The sequence below is a fragment of the Paramisgurnus dabryanus genome, chromosome 7 (assembly GCF_030506205.2).
Source record: "Paramisgurnus dabryanus chromosome 7, PD_genome_1.1, whole genome shotgun sequence".
Taxonomy (NCBI): Eukaryota; Metazoa; Chordata; class Actinopteri; order Cypriniformes; family Cobitidae; genus Paramisgurnus; species Paramisgurnus dabryanus.
In genome coordinates, this window is record NC_133343.1 from 33,725,203 (window position 1) to 33,733,620 (window position 8,418).

The window sequence follows — 8,418 nt, forward strand, 5'->3', positions numbered from 1 at the left end:
ATGGAGAGGAGAGAGATGGATGGATAGTGATTGATTGATAGATAGATAGATTGAGAGAGAGATAGAGATGGATGGATAGAGAGATAGATGGATGGATATATAAATGTATAGAGAGAGTGAAATGGATGGATGGATGGATGGAGAGAGAGGTGGATAGATAAATAGGAAGAGAGATGGATGGATAGAGCGATAGATTGAGAAAGATGGATAGGCAAGGCAAGTTTATTTGTATAGCACATTTCATACACAGAGGTCATTCAAAGTGCTTTACATAGAAATGAGAAAACAATATATAAAAGCGAAAAAAAGAAAATGTAAAAATAGAGAGATAGATGGAGAGAAATGGATAGAGAGAGTGATGGATAAATAGAGAAAGATGGATGGATAGAGAGATTGATAGAGAGATTGATAGAGAGAGTGAGATGGAGAGAGAGAGCGTGAGAGAGATGGATAGATAAATAGAGATAGGAGGAGATGGATAGATAGAGAGCGAGATGCTGGATGGATGGATGGAGAGAAAGTGAGCGTGAGAGAGGTGGATAGATAAATGGGGAGAAAGAGAGAGATGGATTTATAGATAGATAGATAGATAGATAGATAGATAGATAGATAGATAGATAGATAGATAGATAGATAGATAGATAGAGGGAGATGGATAGATAGAGAGAGATGGATAGATAGAGAGAGATGGATAGATAGAGAGAGAGATGATGGATGGATGGAGAGAAAGTGAGCGTGAGAGAGGTGGATTAGACCCCGAAGCCGCCGCCAGGCGCCGCCATTTGCGCCATTTAGAAGTTCAGCCGCCATCAGCCAATAATTTCCTAAGCCAAATTGAGCCGCCAGCTGATAAAGTTTGGCTGAGCCGTCTAGAATTATTTGCAATCAAATAATAATTCTATCACATAGAGACATACACACACGAAATATATAAACAATACACGAGATCCATTTTCCGATTGGTTTCATAACAGCACAGTCTTGTGCTCGCTCGTTGCTACAATACACAGAGGGGTTGCAACTTGCAACCTGTGGAGGTCGCATATGCAGGCTGCATACGTCATCAAGCCTGGTTTATTTAAGTTAACTGAGCATTACATTCGCAAGCCATACGCATATTAAAACAATTTACGATTAACTTATAATAAGAATAAACTTTATAATTGTTGATATTTTGAAATAAGACAGTGTTGATGACGTAGGCAGCGTAAAAATGCGACCTCCGGAGGCTGCAGTCTTCAGATTGGGAAATTAAAATTGCCCGTTTTCCGTACAGAAGAAGCGAAGCATTAGTAACGTGCGCGTCACAACAATGCATTTCAAAAATAGACCGTGTTATTTTTATTTTTGACCAATGCGCGCGACCAGCATCCACACAGGAAAAAGCTGCGGGTAAAATAACGTTTGTATGTCTGTTTCCGGGTGCTGTATGCAGTATGTTCATTTTTACTTTAATTTTGTATTGGAACTGCGATTTGGAATCGGTGAAGTCAAATATAGACGCGTTTCTTATAAGAGCCGCTTCTGGGAAGTCCGCGCGCGGCATAACATTGACTAAAGTGGTCGCAATCAGGTCCGGTAGCGCAGCACACGCATAATTCTGCGAATGAGAGCACTAAGTTAAACCAACAGAAAGTTTCTATCGGTCTCCTGTGCTGCTTGAACCCCAGAAGTAAAGAGACTTTTAAAAAGCTTGCCAGTAAAATCCATATCACACCAGCAATGACAAGGTAAGCTAACGTTGCTATGGTTACAGTCCAGATACATAGATTGCTAGGCTATTGCTATGCTATCTACAGTTTTATTACAAACAGCAACCAAAACTACAACGTAAAATTAGTGTAGACTTTAAACATCAATGTTAAAAGTTTTTACCAGCCTTTGTATGGGAACCTATATTCATTCATTCATTCAACCCAGTGCATGCCAGGTTTGTGCTGTGGCTCTGAATTAAAAGTGAATTAAAGAATAGAAATTAAAAGAGGTTGCATGTTTTGCCATGTTATTAGTCTATAGGTAGCATTATAGTGGGCTCTAGCTCTATTGTGTTTGGTTATGTGTACCATAATTTACCATACTTTTACCAGATCATTTGTCTACGTTTATAATTCTGACAGTTATTGTATTTTGCCATAAGTCTTCACTGTGCCTATTCAAAGCTCGAGGGCAAACACATAACTTCTAGATTTATAAGCATCGATAAACTACATTTTAACATTTTTTAATGCCTAGTCATACTTCTGTTATTTTGATGAAAGTAACTCAAAAGTAATGTTACTCATTACAGTTCAGAGACAGTAATATTGTAATGTGACTAATTACTTTGAAATTACAGTAATTTGTAATATGTAATGTATTACACTTTGTAAGTAATTTTCCCAACACTGTTAATCAGTATAACGTAGACATCTGTAGACATGTGGCAGCTTCAGCCATTTGCAGCTATGAAAAGTTTGGCGGCTGCAGCAGCCATTTAGGTTTCGGCTGAGCCGGCTAGCCAGCCAATAACTTCATCAGCCAGCCATTATTCTCAAAACAAACGGCTTCGGGGTCTAAGGTGGATAGATAATTAGGGAGAAAGAGAGAGATGGATTTATAGATAGATAGATAGAGAGAGAGAGAGAGATAGAGAGATAGAGAGAGATGGATGGATGGATTGAGAGAGAGAAGGAAATGGATAGATAGATGGATGGATAGAGAGAGGCAGATGGATAGATAGATGGATGGATGGATAGAGAGAGGCAGATGGATAGATAGATGGATGGATAGAGAGAGGCAGATGGATAGATAGATAGATGGATGGAGAGAGATGGACACACAGATGGAGAGAGAAAGAGATGGATAAAAAGGTAGATGGATAGGTAAAGAGAGAGATGGATAGTAAAATAGAGAGAGAGAGAGAGATGGATGGATGGATGGATAGAGAAATTGAGAGAGAGAGAGAGGGGGATGGATGGAGAGAGTGAGATGGATGGATGGAGAGAGTGAGATGGATGGATGGAGAGAGTGAGATGAATGGATGGATGGAGAGAGTGAGATGGATGGATGGATGGATGGATGGATGGATGGATGGATGGAGAGAGTGGGATGGATAGTGAGATGGATGGATGGAGAGAGTGAGATGGATGGATGGAGAGAGTGAGATGGATGGATGGAGAGAGTGAGATGGATGGATGAAGAGAGTGAGATGGATGGATGGATGGATGGAGAGAGTGAGATGGATAGAGAAATTGATAGATGGGGAGAGAGCGCGCGTGCGAGAGATAGATAGATAGATTGATTGATAGATCGAGAGTGGGAGAGATGGATAGATATAGGTAGAGAGCGAGAGATGGATAGAGAGAGATGGATGGATAGGGAGATGGATAAATAGGAATAGGGAGAGAGAGAGAGAGAGAGACATAATTTCATTACCTTGAACATAATTTTTTTTTTTTTAATCATACGTTTTCATTACCCTACTGATAAAACCAGTTTAAGATGGTTTGCTGGTTTATGGTGTTAGTAGCTGGTTTATGATGGGCCTCTCAGCTTGGCAAATCTGGTCAAGCTGGTGGGTCAGATGGTCGTCCAGCTACTGTAAATCCAGTTTGGATAGCTTGACCATAATTGACCATAAACACATCTAGACAAGCTTGCTAAACCAGCTGGGAGACCAGCTCACCAGCTTATGCTGGTTTTAACTATTTTTTCAGTAGGTTACATAAATCTCAAAAAGTACCTTGTCACGTGACGCACCTGATGAGATAACTCGTTATCACAAAACGTCTGTAATGTTTTTGTTATTTGGTGTTTTTAGAATAAATAAAACAGTGCTGCTGTTTCATTGTATGTAAATAATATCAGATGATTCAAGATGGTGAAAGATTTCAGATTTCCAGATGGTTGATTGTTATTGTGCTCTCAGATGTCACACGAGACTGTATCACGGTGACTAAGCACTTTATGTTAACTTTATCAGCTCACGTTAAGCCGGTGATCTCATCGGTGTTGCTGTGTGATTGCAGTATGCTGAATCACATCAATCAGTTTTATTATTCACCTTATTCCGCCACGCCTCTTTTCAATTCTTCGCTCTTCCGCATTTTGTCAACCGACTTCCGCTGCTAATATGGCACAGTGCATTTGGTAGCTAGTTTGGTGGTTAGAAGATTGTTTGTAGTTCACTATAACTTTAGCGAAATGACAAATATCGCAACTGCTGTAAATGTTTTAAATTAGGAGCACGGAGAAAACTTGATACGACGCTCGGATAGTCTTATAATGACCCATCAATCGTCTCGTGGTTAGACGATATGAAGCAGCCGCGGCAAGTAACCTATTGGACATATATTACCTCATCCTGTCAGAAGGAGCAGCATTGAAAATTATTAAAGTACTTATGCCTACAAATATTAACACAGTGATTTCGTCTTTTTTAAAGCAAATGTGCACCTTAGCCAGTCCAATAACTATTTCGTTTTTATGTGGTAATGTACCATGATAGAATTCATTTGCAAACTTGCCAACACTTATTCCTTCAAATCAGGAGACTTAAATCCTTTTAAGTGGAATCTACAAAGCTCACATATGGTTTAAGAAATTCCTTACAGATAATATCTGATCACACTGTAAAGGTTTATATAACTGCATGACAGGTAACATCTGATCACATTGTAAAGATTTAATATAACTGAACAATATCTGATCACATTGTAAAGATTTAATATAACTGCACAATATCTGATCACATTGTAAAGGTTTAATATAAATGCATGACAGGTAACATCTGATCACATTGTAAATGTTTAATATAACTGCACAACATCTAATCACATTGTAAAGGTTTAATATAACTGCATGGCAGATCACATTGTATATGTTTAATATCACTGCATGACATCTGATCACATATGAAGGTTTAATGTAACTTTACAACAGGTAAAATCAGGTCACATTGTAAAGGTTTTTAAAAATAACTATGGACTAAGAAACAACTAACTTTTCAGCAAGACCACCCTGCAATGAATTAAGACGCAGTTTTATCAGTCATCAGGAGCTGATCCCAAGTGTTTATCTGGAAGCTGTTGGTGTATGTAATGGTGACGTGCTTAGCGACTGTGTAATGCATGCAATATCAACCCTGTGTAAAGCTGACAAAGATGGCTGTTTCTCAGCAGAGATATGTACATTTGTGCCAGCTCAACACATGAAGCAGAAGCATTGAAGCAGTTTCTCGGACAGGGTTTACAAGACTAGGCCTTAATTATATTAGGACATAGTTTTTACAAACAAACCACATCTTGTGACAAAACAATGACACTCATATATGTTGAGGTATGTCAGTACAAGGTGTATTTAAATTATCGTAGCTCAAATAAGCATTTTAGCCTGGGACTAGCATAAGCCCTGTCAGGGAAACTGCAAGGTTGTTTTCCCATATCAGATGTAGGTTGCTTCAGGTTGAGTTGTGATTTTAAAGTGTAGTTGTGTTAAAAGACGGATTGATCCTCCCATTGTGTTTCAGCATCACAGTTTAGGAACACGTTGATTGTATCATCCTCACAGTTGTCCACTGCATCACTAAACATCAATGCATCTGTGAAAATAATATAACCATAAACGTATTTATGTTAGTATTTAAAAGAAACTTGCATCATGAGAATTAATATATAAATGACATCCATACTTAAACAGAACAGTGTGTGTGAGAGAGATGCATTAAAAAGAGACCGTAACATTATACACACAACCTTTAACTTCAGTGTTAAATAATATGTCGTTTAATATGTCATTATCAATATCTGAATGAGAAATGAACTGACCTTCTACCATCTGAAATCTCTGTAACTTGTATGAATCACGTGAGCTACTGTAAGAATGTAATGTACTATAATATATTGTTGTCTTATCTTAAATATAAAAATATAGGTGGGCAATGAATATCATTCAAAATAATTGCATTTTATAAACTAACGTTACTGATCTTAAGTTAATTCGTAGAACGGACATCACAAATCTAACGTTAGGCGAAAGAATACATTTAGCTAAGATAGCTTACCTGAAACTGACCACCTTTTCAACACCCGGCGTGGTTTAAAGTTACCGGAACATCATAGTCGAACCATTACTTGGGATTAGGGTGTTCCTCAGTCGGCTCCCCGTCCGTTAAAATTGGTAAGAAACAAACATAAAGGCGCTTGAGTGAGCTTTTTAAGTTTAACGCGTCGCCTTCAGTCACTGCCTCAGCTGCTCATCATATGCAGCCGGAAGTACGTTGACAAAATGAGCGCAATGGCGCCGCCCTTGTTGTCGTGGAAAATAAGGTGAATATGACACGAGAGGGCGCTGTGAGCCGCGAGACAAACACAACATCCGGCGTCACTTCCAGGAACAGCGGCCACTTTCCCCGTTAAAAATAGAAACTGAGGAAGCGGTATTCCCAGGACACACTGAAGAAGACCGTGAATCAAACTTGAAAGTAATGTGTAAACTATTCCTACTGTCCAACATTTCCTGTCAGCTGTTGTGTGAATAAGAAATGTTGACTTACAGTTAAATGACTGATTTGCGCTAGCTGTGACACAAAAAATTATGTATGTGGCATTTTTTTAACTAAATAACCAGACAGTTGGAAATTTTAAGGAAATGAAGAATATTGTAGTTTGTTATTTCTCTTAAAAAAGTTAACCATGGTTTTATTGACCATACAAGTGTATGGTTTTCTGGTGCACCGATTACCATATTTTTAAAACCATGGGTTTACTTTACTGTTATTAAAGTAATTAAACTCGTTTTGTTTAATTTATAGTTAAACCATCCCTACTGAACAATCCAGCGAAGACCAGCATAGGCTGGTAGCTGGTTAAAGGTGGCAGTAACTGGTTTGAGCTGGTCAAGCTGGTGGGTCAGCTGGTCTTCCAGCCAGACCAGCAAAGTCCAGTTTCTTAAAAAGTGACCAGAACACAGCTACACCAGCTAAAACCAAGCTGGGAGACTAGCAAAAACCAGCTCATGGATTGGCAGTAAATCAACGTTTGGTAATATATATCAGTATTTTTTTCCCAGCGGGATGTGGGAAGAGACAATGGTGTCTAATATCGATATGGTCTGATATGACCGTCCTTCTTGCAACAGAAGCTCTGCCAAAATGTACACTGAGGTCAAACGTAAGCTTTCCAACCAGTTTGTATGTTGTCCAGCTGTATATTTTCAAAAAGTGATGAAAACCCAGTCTTTGAATTGTACATTTATCATCCGCTGTTTTAAAGGAACACGCCAACATTTTGGGACTTTAGCTTATTTACCGTATCCCCAGAGTTAGATAAGTGCATACATACCATTTTCATCTCCCTGCGTCATGTAACTCTGTCTGACGCACCCACCGCTAGCCTAGCTTAGCACAAAGACTGGAAGTAAATGGCTCCAGCTAGCATACTGCTCCCAATAAATGACAAAATAATGCCAACATTTTCCTATTTATACGGTTAAAAGATGGCTGTGTCTTATATTACCATGTTATATGTTAGTGATGGGAGAAACGAAGCTTTTTGAAGCTTCGAATCAATTGAACCAATTGCTTTGCAAATTGATTCAGTTTTTCGAAGCGTTCGAAACACCAAACACGCTGGCGACATCTGCTGGTCAGAATAGTGTAAACGCAACAAAATCTTTCCAAACATTTTACACTTTTTACAAAATAATAGCAAAATTGTTCTAAAAATATTTTTTTTAGAAAAATAAAGTATTTAATTTAATTAAGACATAATTAAAAGTGTATTCTGTGTTTTTAGTTTTATTTATGGCAAACACATCATAAAACGAACTCTCTTTTTAATTCTGCACATTTTTTCATTAAATCTGTCTATAAACAAAAAGTAAACAAATTGATAGTGTTATGAGTCAGAAGGATAAATAAAATAAAACTGACCCGAGTACACCTATACGGGTCATTTGTGATCAGCTCCCCCTAGTGGTGAATCCTTAGATTTTCAAAACGTTTCGAAACAGTTATGACGTAATGAAGCCTCGTTTGCTAAAATCACGTGACTTTGACCAGTTTGAAACAAGCTCCGAACCAATGATTCGAAACAAAAGATTCGTAATTGTTTCGAAACCTCATGAAGCAGTGCTTCGAATCGCCCATCACTATTATTTGTACACGCTGTGACTATACAAATCACAACATATAAATAGGAAAATTTTGGCGTTATTTTGTCACTTGATGTGAGCAGTATGCTAGCCGGAGCCATTCACTTCCAGTCTTTGTGCTAAGCTAGGCTAGGGGTGGGTGCATCAGACGCACGGAGATGAAAAAGGTATGTATGGCCTTATTTACCTCGGGGGGATACGGTGAATAAGCTAAAGTCCCAAAATGTTGTCGTGTTCCTTTAATAAAGGCGTGTGACTTGCATGACAACATTTATTCCACTTTCAAGA

At 38.4% G+C, this 8,418-nt stretch overlaps 1 long non-coding RNA gene across 1 annotated transcript; it reads right to left on the reverse strand.

Annotated features, from left to right (window-relative positions):
- Positions 1–4,687: 4,687 nt before the first annotated feature.
- Positions 4,688–6,288, reverse strand: LOC135769875 (uncharacterized). Its single transcript, XR_010542524.2, has 2 exons — positions 6,041–6,288; positions 4,688–5,578 (listed from the first exon to the last, which is right to left on the reverse strand). It is a non-coding gene; the product is annotated as an uncharacterized lncRNA (long non-coding RNA).
- Positions 6,289–8,418: the final 2,130 nt, after the last annotated feature.